At 48.0% G+C, this 14,930-nt stretch overlaps 1 protein-coding gene across 9 annotated transcripts in view; it reads right to left on the bottom strand.

Moving 5' to 3' along the window:
• The window catches only part of LOC135905678 (kinesin-like protein KIF26B), a 760,359-nt gene that overhangs the window by 487,796 nt on the left and 257,633 nt on the right, over positions 1 to 14,930 (bottom strand). Inside the window, exon 1 of one of the 9 annotated variants that reach the window (XM_065436642.2) lies at positions 13,405 to 13,563. The exons of the other annotated variants lie outside the window; for them this stretch is intronic. The gene's annotated coding sequence lies outside the window, so the exon portion shown is untranslated. Of the gene's footprint in view, positions 1 to 13,404; positions 13,564 to 14,930 lie in introns of those variants that run through there. 9 annotated transcript variants of the gene reach the window in all.

Raw genomic sequence — 14,930 nt, 5'->3', positions numbered from 1 at the left:
GACTTTCCAGCTATTGATTGGGAACAAGCGCGATCACTTGTTACTGTCTGACCGTGTTCGTGTTCCGATCCCGAAGGTTGTGCGGTATAAGAGAGCGGTAAAAAAAAAAAAAAAAATACGCGGTGGTGCGGTTCTGCAAGTTTTCGAAATTTGCCTCCTACATTAAAAACACCGGTGCGTAAGAGAGACTAAATACACTATGTGCGTTTAGCATGTAGCAAAGTAGGCACATAAAAAATCACTAATGATACTCGGTGTTAGAAAACACTTTAAAAATTGCAAAAAAGGCCTACTTTTCATCCTGTCGTTCAAAAGCCGTTTGCCATTTTTGGCTCGTGTGGTGGGCTTGCAGATACAGTTGACTGTATTTTATATTCATTGAAAAAGTTGTGTAAGGTAGGTGTAAAAAGCATAAAACCATAGAACATTTTGCTTTTTTGCTTTTCGATCTCGCTCCAATTGGGAACGTCGTGGCAATCTACCGCACCTTGCCTCCGCTAAGATGTTTTTTTTCTTTTTCGAGCTGAGACGAAAGCATGTGGTGAGGTATTTAGCTCGGTTCCAATGTGCACAGGGGTGTTCAACATAACACATAAGCATTTAATTGAAACCAACAAATGGTTGGCGACCTGCTCCTGACTGTTCATGTCTGAACACACCCGGCTCATACATTAAAGAAGCAAAAACAAAGACAAGAGGACGGCGGAGAAGTTGGTAGTGTGACGAAATTTCGAAATTGGCTGGCATGGGAACGAGTCAGCTGACGCAAGATGGAGATAATTACAGGTCGCTGAAGAGTTCTTTGTCCTGCAGCGCGGACATTAAATTTGACGGCGATGACGAAATACGGGGGGGAAGAAAAGAATGCAATAGCCACTCAGCCACGGTGGCAGAACGGACGCGACGTTCATTCAGCCTTCCCAACGCTGCACCGATTTAACCGGCGACGCATACATTAAACTCGGCCCCGGCTGTTGTTAACAGACGTTTCGGGGGGCCCGCAGCAGCAGCAGCAGCCGCCGCGGCGAATGGGGCAGTTCACTCGCTCACGGGGTGGCCGAACGCGAGCACGTACAGGACGCGCGAGCGCTCGCCTCATAAAGCGACGAACCCGCGAGGCTTGCGGAACCAATCATTTACGGCCCGTCCGCCATTCGTCATCGGCAGATGCGCTATCGCGCTGATGAGACCGCTGCGCGCGCTGCTTGTAATTACGGTCGCTACGGGACGCTCCGGTCGACCGCCCGACGCCTATCCGCGCATGCGCCGTATCGCCTTTCTCGAGCAGCCGAGGAGATATGATGGCCAGGGATGAAAGGCGGCGAGGCTTTGAAAAGCGGCGAGCTTGTAATGAGGCCGCTTTAACGAGGCTGAACAAACAGAATCAGCGGGCAAGGTCAGTGGAACGGCCGATTGAGAATCTGATAATGGAGGCGAGCGGTTGTAAAAACGGAGTCGGAGTGTTTATACATAGGGTAAAAACCATATACATTGCTTTAGTGTGTATGTAAATTGCGGGGCAAGTGGGGGGGGGGGGGGGAGGATTTAAACGCCGATACGTCTGCATGTCGACTGGAGATGCAGTTTGTTTCACTAAGCAAGCACGGAGAGGTTGTAGTTGTAAAGTCTCGCGTGTTAATTTACAGCTACAGCACAGGGTCGCGTGACTGAAGATGTTACGCCATACCAGACCAGACATCTATCGGCACAGCCTCTGCTGGCCACTCTCAATCAGCCAGCTGTCTGAAGAACTCCGCTTTCTGGAACGCATTGCAGTATCATTAATGGTGTTTATTAATGGTATTATGGTACTAATACAATTATAAAAGCGGTACTGACTCAATATATAGGCGATTATCATTAATAAAGCTTGGATATTTTACCCCCGAACGGCATTCTAATTTGTTGCAACAGAACTTTCGTCTGTGTTCAATTGCGGCAAAAAACGTCTTTTGGCATTCTAATTAAAGACACACAAAACGGTCTATGCGTCTTCTACAAGAATGTCCAGAGGCAGTACGCAGAAATCTTGGCATGGCAATTTTAAGTATATTGAAATGTATTTCAAAATTTTGGCAGGGAATACTCACACTCCCTATTTCACTTCAAGTTCGTAGTCAGCCGTTCCCTAAAGAGATTATGGCACGCATTCACAGCTTCATTAGCGCCAATTAACAACCAGCAGTTAAAAGAAAAACCACTACTAGGCCGTTGGCAGCAGCGCTTTAGATACAAAAGCCAAGCGAGCCACTAAGGCCTTTAGAATTTTATTTAGCACCAGGTTGATTCAAGGCTGCGGTAGGGCCATTCGGACACGAACATGTATGTTGACTCATCCTTTTTCCTGTCTTCCTCGCCACTCCTCATACTCCACCGTTTTTTCCTTCTGTTCCTTTATTTTTTACAGCGAAACTGTTAATGCCACTAGATGGGCCCGTAAACGGTATCTGTCAGTTTTCACGGTTTTCTGAAGAACACGAGATCACTCACGAAGTTTATAATTTGAGACAGTGTGGGGAAAAATAGTCGGAATATGCAGGCGAATTTTGAAGTGGGTGCGTCGTTCAGGGGTTAAATGAAAACTGCTAAACCGTCACGTTCGACTCGTTTAGAGACGTTAAATAAAACGCTTCAGAAGTTTTTGCTCTTGCCTGAGAAGACGAAAAGCCGTAGACATGTCATTTTTCAAGAAATAGGGGAGGGGGGGGGGAGCTCTCAATTGGTGGCGTGTAGTGAAAATTTGGAGCTTGTAGGTCAATTGTGTGCTTTGAAAATTAATTACTAAATACTCGCCTTCTCCCAACTTTAATGCGTTATGCAAGGCATATAATTATTTTCGCTGCGGTCTGCTCGGCGAGCTAGGCAAGGAACGGTGTTCATATTTAGTTAAAGTAGCAAACAAGTTGGGAATTGATGGCAATAAGTGTTTAATTCGTGCAGATTCATAACAATCGATATTCTAATTGTCATAAAGAGAAAAAAATGGCGCAGGCAATGTAATGCGCAGGATGGATTACAGGTGGTCCATCAGAGTTTTAGAGCAGGTGTCAAGAGAAGGGAAGCGCAGAGGAGTACGGCAGGAAACTAGGTGGGGGGATGAAATTAGGAAATTCGCAGGCGCAAGTTGGAATCTGCTAGCACCCGCCGTGGTTGCTCAGTCGCTATGGTGTTAGGCTGCTGAGCACGAGGTCGCGGGATCGAATCCCGGCCACGGCGGCCGCATTTCGATGGGGGCGAAATGCGAAAACACCCGTGTACTTAGATTTAGGTGCACGTTAAAGAACCCCAGGTGGTCGAAATTTCCGGAGTCCCCCACTACGGCGTGCCTCATAATCAGATCGTGGTTTTGGCACGTTAAACCCCATAATATAATTTTTTTTATTCAGCTAGTGCAAGACAGGGGTAATTGGAGATCGCAAGGAGAGGCCTTCGTCGTGGGCAGTGTACATAAGATTAGAATGATGATGATGATGATGACTTCTCGAAACAAGTTTAAGGTATGAACAGTTTTGAAAGGTTTGAAGAAAGATTAAAGAAATCCAGTGTGTCATGTGTCATACTGTCATTATCCGCAATGTCTCCCCAAACCCCGTACAAATATACTGCGCAAAATACCAACTTCAAATGTAGCGAAAAAGTTGGCGGAATCTGAAATATAACCTGCGGCGGAACTTTCACGTTCGTGGCTTAAATACAAGCGGCAGAAATATTTATCGAAACCTCGTTTTTTTTTCGTTTTTTTTTTGCGTGATACGAGGCTCTTCCGGTGTACACCATGAACTGAAAAAGGTAGTTTTCGTGCGTTCGGTGACAGCAAGAGTAAGGTAATGGGTGATGTGTAGGCAAAGTTTCAAGTAGGTGGGTTATTTGGGTGGTTTTTGCACCGCTCGTACAGTGTATCCTAACAGCAGCACGGAGCTTAGCCCGTCGCCCTGGCAGAACTACAAATGGCACCGAAATCAAATCTCTCAAAAAATGGGTCGAACGTTATGGCAAATCTCTTTGGGAAGTTAATTGCCTTTGGATGGAATTCAGCCTTCGTAAACAATTCCATAATCAAGGTTACAAAGTGTCATACAGCCAACATTAGCTATGCTTCCCCATATCAGGACGTAACTCAAGCTTGTATCACGTTCATATTTCGTGTATTTGGGGAAGGGAGGTTCGTGACAAGCGTCATGCGTGACAAAATTTTCAAGCGCCTGATCTAGTTAGAAGCGTTCCAAATAATCCCTAAACCAAATCTCTTTTTCTATTATTTTCATGCACCCTGAGTATACGACGTTGGGAGTTGGTTTTTGGGATGTTCTCGGTGACCTAAAACAGGCGCCTTGTTCACATTTGGCGAAATTAAGGGGCACGTTATAGGTAATATACGTGCAAAGTTCTTAGTGTGGGAAATAATTACGGCCGTCGCACCCAATTGCGTATTAAAGCAATGCATAAGTTTATAAATGTTGTATACAAACAACGCAGATTGGACCTCGCTGTCCTGAAACAACTGCGAGCGCAAACAAAATCAAAATTTGGAGAAATTGGGGCGAGTGATCGGGGACGGGAAGGGGGGGGGGGGCACGCTGCCAACAATGTTCCGGCGAAGTGAAATGTGTGTGGGTGAATTACTGCCTTTGCAGAAAACGTTACCAAACAAGAACTCCAACGCGTTATATGCCGACAAGGTCTCAAACGAAACAGTCATATCGGGCAACGTTTTAAAGTATCTGGCTTAATTGCAGGCAGCTGCAACTCATATTGCAACTGCTGGAAATAAATATCGCTGCTAATTCGGTTGTGATTCTGCGAGGTAGCAGCCTGCCTGGTACATTTCTTTACTTGCTTTCCGTCTGAGCAGCGTAACCGAATAGAATATCCCGCTGTTCCTCTAATAAAATATTATGTCTCTATCTGTCATCGCCCTACGTATAGACCCTTTTCACGCTTACAAACAGGCTTCCCAGAAGACTTCCGGTTAAGCCCTCTGGAACAACGCAAGTAACAATAGCCTATAAATTTACAGAGCCCTCCAGCTGGCATACGTTTTGCTAAGAAGTTGGAATGTTCTACAAATTAATTTTATTGTTCAGGGCCACAAAAAATCCCGTACATGAGATCTACACATGCCGCACTTTCTTTATATCTGAACACATCAAGAATATGTGCCTACAGTAAATTATGCGCAAAATACTTCCGTTTTCTTGGCAAACTCGACTGTCAGAAATGCATGACCGGAAGTTTTCTGGGGTCATGAATGCTCTGCTGCCACAGCGTGGATGAAAAAGGAACTGAATGGCGAGATATATATATTCAACATAATTCCATAATCACTTCAAAGAATCGCCAACTTTAGGCCGACGTCCCTATACCAGTCAACTTTTATGTCATCTCACATAACCGTAGTAGTTGCACTGACAATGGGCAAACATCTGGCTCAATATCTCTTTGAATTTAGCTATTGGGAAGAAAAAAGGCACAGTGCCGTTAAGACGGGTCATGAGGGGATCAAACCTTTAGTTTAAAAAATGAAGTGCTCACAGCCAATATCTACCGTAGAGAAAAGCTCTGTGCTGAGGCTGTCGAGCTCCTGCGTCTAGAAAACGTGCAAAAAAATGGCTGTGGCTTAGCTAAGGTTAAGCCCAGGATGCGAAGCATACTAGCCTTTATTTTAGTTGTTGAACCACTGTTTAGCCTGGTGAACTGCTGTTGCTTGGCTATATTTGGTTCGGCTAGACGAAGAAACAACTCATGCGTTACTCCGCTTCGCCTTCAAGAGTGGAACGCGACAGCGTTCCCGTCGACCCGTCAAGGGGTGTAAGACAATGGGCTACGGCGCAGCGACTACGCGCCCCGCATTGGACGCGGTGAGCGTCGAGCAACGCAGCGTTCGGCGCGGCAACGAAATGTGCGCCTGAGCAAGCGACGCACGCCTGAGCCTTAGAAACAGCTCGTTTCTAAGGCAACACCGCATTCACTAGAGGCGCTTTTGTACCGCTTTGAAGCATCGTACTCGTGGCTCAGTGGTAGCGTCTCCGTCTCACACTCCGGAGACCCTGGTTCGATTCCCACCCAGCCCATCTTGCAAGAGTTGAGCCAAAGCCACCTAGAAACAAGCGCAGCTGCTTATATACCACCGCGAGCGACGGCGCGAGTTGGAGCCCTGTTTCTCCTCTGTCGTGACGTCACGGTGTCACGTGGTATGGCATGGGGTCAAAGGTGACTGAAGGCGACACCGCCGCGTCTGAGTAGCTGGGTTGAGCTCTCGTAATATGCTTCGCATAAAAAAGTTCCAGATTCCACGCACTGTCCGAATCAATGTTACGCGAAACATTTGCAGGTACCCGGCTATCCAGCATTGTTAGGGGTCCCGCAAACCGTTACCAGATGAACCAGCCTGTTTGCCTGTAAACTGAGTGTGCGTGGGTCACGAGCGACCCACACACCGCAGAACGACGAGCGACAACTACGTCGAAGACAATCATCATCATCTGCCTGGCTACGCCCACTGCAGGGCAAAGGCCTCTCCCATACTTCTCCAACTACACAGGTCATATGGTAATTGTGGCCATGTTGTCCCTGCAAACTTCTTAATCTCATCCGCCCACCTAACTTTCCCCGTAAGAGAGTCTGTAACTCTTAATCACCATAGGTTATCTTCCATTCTCACTACATGTCCTGCCCATGTTCATTTCTTTTTTCAACTAAGATGTCATTAACTCGCATTTGTTAGCTCACCCAATCTTCTCTTATCCCTTAACGTTAGACCTATCATTCTTATTTCCATAGCTCGTTGCGTCGCCCTCAATTTAGGTAGTACCCTTTCCGTAAGCCTCCAGGTTTCTTCCCCGTATGTGAGTACTGGTAAAAGGCAGCTGTTATACACTTTTCTCTTGAGGGATAATGGCAACCTACTGTTCATGATCTGAGAATGCCTGCCAAACGCACCCGAGCCAATTCTTATTTTTCTTATTATTTCAGTCTCATAATCCGGATCCGCGGTCACTACCTGCGAAAAGTAGATATATTCCCTTACCACTTCCAGTTCCTCGCTACCTATCCTAAACTGCTGTTCTGTTCCGAGACTGTTAAACATTACTTTAGTTTTCTGCAGATTAATTTTTAGACCCACCCTTCTGCTTTGCCTCTCACGGTCAGTGTGCATGCCTTGCGATTGGTCCCCTGAGTTACTAAGCAAGGCAATATAATCAGCGAACCGCATGTTATTAAGGTATTCTCCATTAACTCTTATCCCCAATTTTTCCCAATCCAAGTCTCTGAATACCTCCTGTAAACACGCTGTGAATAGCATAGGAGATATGGTATCTCCCTGCCTGACGCCCCTTTTTAGTGGCATTTGGTTGCTTTTTTTATGGAGGACTACGGTGGCTGTGGAGCGGCTATAGATATCTTTCAGTATTTTTACATACGGCTCGTCTACACCCTGATTCCGTAATGCCTGCATGACTGCTGAGGTTTCGACCGAATCAAACGCTTTCTCGTAATCAATGACAGCTATATATAAGGGTTGGTTATATTCCGCACATTTTTCTACCAGTTGCTTGATAGTGTGAATATGGTCTACTGCTGAGTAGCCTTTACGAAATCCTGCCTGGTCCTTTGGTTGACAGAAGTCTAAGGTATTTCTGATTCTATTTGCAATTACCTTAGTAATCAATTTGTAGGCAACGGACAGTAAGCTGATCGGTCTACAATTTATCAAGTCATTGGCGTCCCCTTTATTATGGATTAAGATTATTTTGGCGTTCTTCCAAGATTCCGGTACGCTCGAGGTCATGAGGCATTGAGTATACAGGGTGGCCAGTTTCTCTGGAACAATCTGTCCACCATCCTTCAACAAATGTGCTGTTACCTGATCCTCCCCAGCTGCCTTCCCCCTTTCCATACCTCCCAAGGCTTTCTTTACTTCTTCCGTCATCACTTGTGGGATGTAAAATTCCTCTAGACTATTCCCTCTTCCATTATCGTCGTGGGTGCCACTGGTACTGTGTAAATCTCTATAGAACTCCTCAGCCACTTGAACTATCTCATCCGTAATTGTAATGATATTGCCGGCTTTGTCTCTTAACGCATACATCTGATTCTTGCCTATTCCTAGCTTCTTCTTCACTGCTTTTAGGCTTCCCCCATTCCAGAGAGCATGTACAATTTTATCCATATTATGCTTCCTTATTGTGTAAGCTGTCTTACGCTTGTTGATTAACTTGGAGAGTTCTGCCAGTTCTATTCCAGCTGTAGGGTTAGAGGCTTTCATGCACTGGCGTTTCTCAATCAGATCTTTGGACTCCTGCGATAGCTTACTGGTATCCTGTCTAACGAAATTACCAGCGACTTGTCGGCAGCAAAGACATAGTTATCTACAAGCCGGACGTTCGATGCGACCTTGCGACCTGACGATTGTTGGGTTTCCACCCACATGGGCAGAAGACGAGGCGTAAGCGAGAGAAACACGTATTGCGACGTCATCAGCGACTACGCGCTATACGATCGTACGTACCTGCGCGGCTACGTCGCGCGGTCTATGTTAAAGCGACGATGGCATTTGTACTCCGGTGAAGAAACGTTAAAACGCGATTGACTTGTGCGACCATGAAGCTGGTGGAACGTCGCACAGTTCCTACGCACAGCGCAAACTGTCACCAGGAAAGTGCTGTGGAAAGGGGCCGGTCATGGAGATAGTGCACTGTAACACGACGCTTCAACACCGCGAGCTGTTACGGGCAAAGAAGACGAGAAACTGGCACGTATAACGCACGAGGCGATCGTTTCAAGAGAGCCGGCTTCCCTCGGAACGAGAGACGCATGTATGCGTGCAATCATGGCCTAGTGGCTGGAACGCCGGGTTGCGGTACTCCACGGGAGATGTACAATTCCGCCATCGATCAAGCATAATTTTCATTTTCATAAAAGCGACGCGAGACAGAAAACTACCTACATGCCTACCACAAGGAGTCAAGAATGGGGCAAAGAATGCTTCGCATTCAAAGGACATCAGTAACTACCACCGGTCACGAGTCACGACTGCGCTGCACCTCAAGGTCTTCGTGCCACACCGCGTTGTCATCAAAGACGAAAGACTCCGTACAGTGGAACGACAAAGAACTTCACTTAACCGGCGAGCCACCGCGCTAGCGCTCACAGGCAGCTGGTGGGGAGCAAATGGCATCGCGATGAACGGCCGTCTGCTATATAGCTGCGACAGACAACTTCCAACAAAAACTACTCTCTGGATAGATAACAGATCTTAAATGGTCAGTATACGTGGCTATTGGCTTCCCCGCATGCTTTCGCCACCACTAACGCCGAACACAACTTGTTCGAGATTATTGTGAGTATAAGTTAGCTGGAAAGCCGTTAAGTGTAGCGAGAACTTATTCAATCTTACCGAAGACTGGGTGCATTTTTTCGCTGTCTCGGCAATTTTCTTGGTGGCTGTTTCTATAAGCGACTAGATTTCTTTGGCTCTTTCACCCGTTTTCCTTATGATAGTCGGCAGGGTTTGGCAGCTGGTGATGGTCCGCCTTTCGCCTCCATTACACAGAAGCGAAGGAAGCCTGTCCTGCGCAACTGAGCCAAGCTCGTCGCCTAACGGCTTGCATAACGCAGAGAGCACCGTGTATACACGCATGTTGGCGCTCTGCAAATCGATGGGCCGCGTGGGCTCTCCTACAAGACGTGCCCACAGTATGTCCGTATTTCACACTATAGAGAGAGAGAGAGAAAGCAAGGACAGGAAAGGCAGGGAGGTCAACCAGAAGAGTATCCGGTTTGCTACCCTACACTGGGGGTGGGGGAAAGGGGAATAGAAAGAAGAAGAAAGGGAGAGAGTAAGCACAGAGTACGTGTGGGAGAGACACTATGCACAGGGACACTATAAACGGTCTCTTAAACCGGTGTACCTCAAGTATTGCAGTAATGCACGATTCGCTTTTCGTGCCAGTGACGGGTGTGGCCACGGTCCGAGGATCTTTGACTCGGTGAAAGGAAGTAAGTCTAGTCGGTGTAAACTTTCCTGCAGAGAGAGGCGTTGTACATCGTAGCGGGGGCATTTCACACTATAGTTGTAACAGTTGAGGGCATCTAAAAGGAATGCGTACAACGGATACATAGCATGATTATCCGTTTTTTCCCCCTCATGAGCGACATTTTCGTCGTGAGCAGCGAGTCACTCTTCTAAAGATATGCAGGCGACAACAGTCTCGTTTCTTGAACCAAGGATCATAACACGGCTGATGTGCCGGGGAGCTGCGGCTGCGACAAGCCGACCCGATCGCCTGGGCCGAATACTCCAGCGCTTGCGAGGCCACTTCGGCCGTGCTAGATGACGGCGCTCAAAATTGCCAAATCAGTACGTCAAATATTGCAGCATTCCGAGCTTCCTTCTTGCGTGTAATTTGCGCCGATGGAACCAGGAAGGACGATAGACTACAAACAAAAGTTGTACCTCCCACCGAGGACCTCGGAAGATTTTCCTCAGGCGATGGATCCCTGGCAGCCCAGCCCCGGGCACCAACAGCAATAACCGTTGGACAAATAAAGTTTATTCCTATCCTATCCTCCCGCAGTGTCAAAAGCCCTTCCAGCCAGTCCCTCCTTCTCGCATTGTATAGCAGACAACGACGTCTTCGTGACCCGCTGTAGTTGCTTAGTGGTTATGGTGCTGGGATGCTAAGCACAAGGTCGCGGGATCGAATCCCGGCCACGGCGGCCGCATTTCGATGGGGGCGAAATGCGAAAACACCCGTACTGTACTTAGATTTAAATACACGTTAAAGAACCCCAGGTGGTCGAAATTTCCGGAGTCCCCCACTACGGCGTGCCTCCTAATCAAGAAGTGGTTTCGACACGTAAAACCCAATGATTTATTTTTAACGTCTTCGTAGGGCTAGCGCGGGTGCATGCCATAAATGATGTTCTACCCATCCTGCTGCGGGGAGCCAAGCTTGCGTTCGCTGAGAGATGTTAAGCAGCGAACATACAGGTGTGTGTGCGTGCGTCAGGACACCGCAGCAAACTGAATGAGACTTGCAGCAGAGCTTACGCGGTGCATGTACTTCGAACGCGTGCATAGAGTGCGCCAGCCCACAGGTGCATACATTTCACGATGGTTGCGAGCACCCAATGTGGGCACAGTGTTGTCGGCATTACGCGAGATTATGTATGTTGCGTCTTGGGCTTCGAGAAAGCTTTTTTGTGGAGATTTACCACTTGTGTGTCTCTCTTCCTGCGTCCGTGACTTGGTTTTGCGTCTTTGCTCTACAGTTTAGATGCTGTGGTGGAGCAAAAATAATATAATGATTTAACTCGGTAAGGTTAATGTTTGGGTGAGCTGTCTGCGGGCGATATACTGTTGGATCGGTACAGCGAAGTAGTCGACCCCCAAAATTAATTACAGGATGTTATGAAGGGCATACTTCCAAATGAGGTTTATTAGACGATGCTATGGCGGTGACTTACATAGTGCACTGTTGTAAGAAGCAATATGCAATATAACAAAATGCGCTAAATTGTATAAAGAGGCTACTACGCTACAAGTAGTAGTACAAGGAGAAGTCCGCTGTCCGGTCACATCGTTTTGTGTAGCTTCGTGCGTACAAAAAAAAAAATGTCTACACGATTTTGCCATCGAACCTGTGTACTATACTATTACCGCAGACTGTCACTACTAAAAAAGCCCGTTGGATGTACGCCCAGTAACACTCGAACACGTATCAACATCGCATAAAGTTTACATTTTTTCTGGCTTATCATCAATATAGTTAATCCAGCCATACATTAACGCGCCTCACTGCAAGACTATATATAGCTTAGCACGCACGCACACAAAACAACTATGCCCAACTTCAAAACAGTTTCAAGACAGCTTCAAAGCATTCTTTGAAAACGGTATGTATCTAACCTATCTATCTAACCGATGTGTATCTAACCTCTTATATCCAGTGACCGAAGATTTCCAATAACTTGGGTGAGCAGGTATGTGCTGCCTGCTATCTGGCCTACCAGATGAGGTGGGCCACAGAATAAATTACTGAATTGACAACTTGCTTCTGGCAGCGGCCTGGTCTATAGACAACTTGAGCAACTGGGTGCGTGCCATTCGGTATGTGACCGAACAGACAACTTCGGCACTGCGTGCGAGATATTGGAAAGTGCCCATTCGGGGTGAGTTCCGCCTAATGAATGTGCCGAGTTGACTCGAAGGGCACGTAGCATTAAATATAATAAAGTGCCCCATGCCCAACAGACAGCTCTGCTTTGAGCGTGGCCTCATGACGGTGAGCCATTGCGAGCAAGTTGCAACCAGGACGCTATAGGATTACTGCGGCGTTTCAACTGGAGTGCTGTGGTTACAATAACATACAGCATCGTAGCTGGTAGCGAGATAGCCACTTCGTTTGCCTGCGGCAACAATACGGCGTGTCGGTACCTTGACTTGAGGTTGACCGCATTAACGTCGGCATTCATCAGGAGATGGGCTCTGCTGGAACTTTCCTGTTTGGTTTTGCATTATTTTTTTCATTGTGTCATGGTAAGCTGCCCTTTAATGTTGAGACGTATAAATATCGAGAAAAAATGTTTATTTTTCTACCTAAATATGCAAAACACATCAAGAATAAGCATAATGAGCAAAAAGAAAAAAAAATATTTTGCAGAAATTTTTCTGCATAGAGGGTATACCCCAGGCAGGTAACTGGAAGTGGGCTTCACCCCAAGCCACCTAAGGCTTCATTTTCAATTTGTGTAGACAGATCTCATCATATGTGAACCATAGGTGCACATTTCATTTGCTTTACATCACATGTGTGACACCCTGCCGCTGCATATGTTGCATCGACTTGTATTCTCTGACTTTGCTTGCACTAGACAGTGAGTCACGTGCCAAACTTCCACTTCCTCATCCAGTGTTCCTGCTCTAAACCAACAAATGACGCTTTTTGCCTGTCATACAGTGTTGGCCGAAGACAGTTAGCTAGAAACTTCGTACTCAATACTTGAACTTGGCAAGGAAAAAAATTCTTTTTTGGTATGTTGCCTCTAGGCAACACTTGTCAATAAAGGGAATGTTTCCTGTGAATCACCTTCAGTTGGTACGTACTGTCTCATTGCGTCTGCGTCCTGGTGGTGCTGCGCTGCTTGTTTCACTTTCCTTCAACCGTTATAAAGGGTCCATAGAAAGATGCATACAGGTAAAAAGGATCAACAGTGCCAACGTTTCGACAAGGGAACTTGTACACTGGTCGAGATGCCCTTGTCCTGACGAATCCAAGTCCTCTCATCGAAACTTTGGCTCAAGACTGAGGCTTCCATTCTTCCGCTACTATATTGACCCCATCTTCCTAACGACCGTGCGACCCACAGAAAGGAAGGGAATGAGAAACTCGCCGTACGTACCGGACTAACGACGTGCTTCCAAGCGTCGTTCAATAACTTCGGAGCAGCCGAGAGAATTCCGCGGGGAATGCGTTTCCAGGTCTCATCACCACGGCAACACTGGACAACTCCTGAATCACTCAGAACACGTGCATCCAGTGCGGCTTCTTTTCTCGCACGACGCGTTATTCACCGCCGAGGCGAGTGCGTTTGTTCGTTGGCGACGACACATTTCACCACACGCACAGCGATTCGGATGCTTGCAAGAAAGACAAACAAAATAACGAAGACGGCTCCCGGTATCCCGATACCACAACCTCTGGCAACCGTATATCCTCAGCGCACCTACGACTCACTGACGAACACTGCTCGAAGTCGGGCTGCGAACGGGGACGCCGCCAGAGTGGACGGCACAGGTCCGATCAGTGCAAGGACGCGAAGAGGAGAGCAAGGACACGTCTGAGCGACATCCGCAAAGGCCCACGGTACACACGCACACATCACACACAACTCGCGGTCAACGGGCTGCCCGGCCGAGCCCGTGTTCCACTTCCCGAACGACGAATGACGCGGGCCGTTCCCGGCGGTCTCTTCCTCCTGTCAACAAGAGCCGAGCGCTGGGCTGTGGCCCAGCAAACGGGCTGTCGCAGTCACGACTCGAAAGCCCTGGAATGGGACCCCGCGCGGCTTCGCGCGCTCCCGATCGGCCCGGTCCGGGAACGGGACAACACGCGACGTGGACGGACAACGTTCGTTCACGACGTGCCGGCCCGGCGCAGTGCGGCCCAGCGCGGTCGCTATACGCGTCTCACATCAACGACCCACACCGGGAGGGGTGGAGAGAGCAAAACGAAAGAAAGAAAGCAAGAACGCAAACTCATGCCGCAAACGCGGCAGCAGGGCGAAGCGGAGAGGAGAGGGAAAGGGGGGGGGGAATGGGTCCCAGTCGGAGAAGGGTCCCATCATGGGAGGGGGAGGGAGGGTCGTCCCGCCGCGCGCCCGCTCCATTCAGGCGCGTCGTCGTAGACGACGACGCGAAGTGCCGCTGTTGTTTGTTAAATGCGCGATCTGCCGTTGAGGGTGGGAGCTCCTCAAAGTTTGGGCGAGGTGGCGAAAGCTTTGCCACGCGATTTAGATCTACCGTCTTTTGTCTTATTCGAAGGAGAGAAAAAAAGAAAGGAAGACGAAGAAAGCGAATCCGATTGTGATACGCGGCACCTTTCCGGCATTCTCTTTTTTTCGGACGGCGTTCCGCGTGCGCTTTTTCTTTTTCGCTGTGGGGGCGTGGACGATAGTTGCGTGAAAAAAAAAAAACGCGCGCGAGCATTGCGGAAGCAGAGCAGAGGTGGTGTTGGAAACGACTTCGACGCTGCGCTACTGACCCCGATGTATGGGGTTCGATTCACACGTGGTTGTGGTGGCGGGGAAGTACGCGTACGTTTGTGCGTGTCTCTGACGAAATCGATTGCCAGCGATGGTTTTTCGTTTTGGGAGAACGATCTTTCGAGTAAAAACGGAAGCGCGCCAGTCCCACACAAGTGGAGCGA

The sequence above is a fragment of the Dermacentor albipictus genome, chromosome 7 (assembly GCF_038994185.2).
Source record: "Dermacentor albipictus isolate Rhodes 1998 colony chromosome 7, USDA_Dalb.pri_finalv2, whole genome shotgun sequence".
Classification (NCBI taxonomy): domain Eukaryota; kingdom Metazoa; phylum Arthropoda; class Arachnida; order Ixodida; family Ixodidae; genus Dermacentor; species Dermacentor albipictus.
This window is presented reverse-complemented; position numbering and strand designations above follow the sequence as displayed.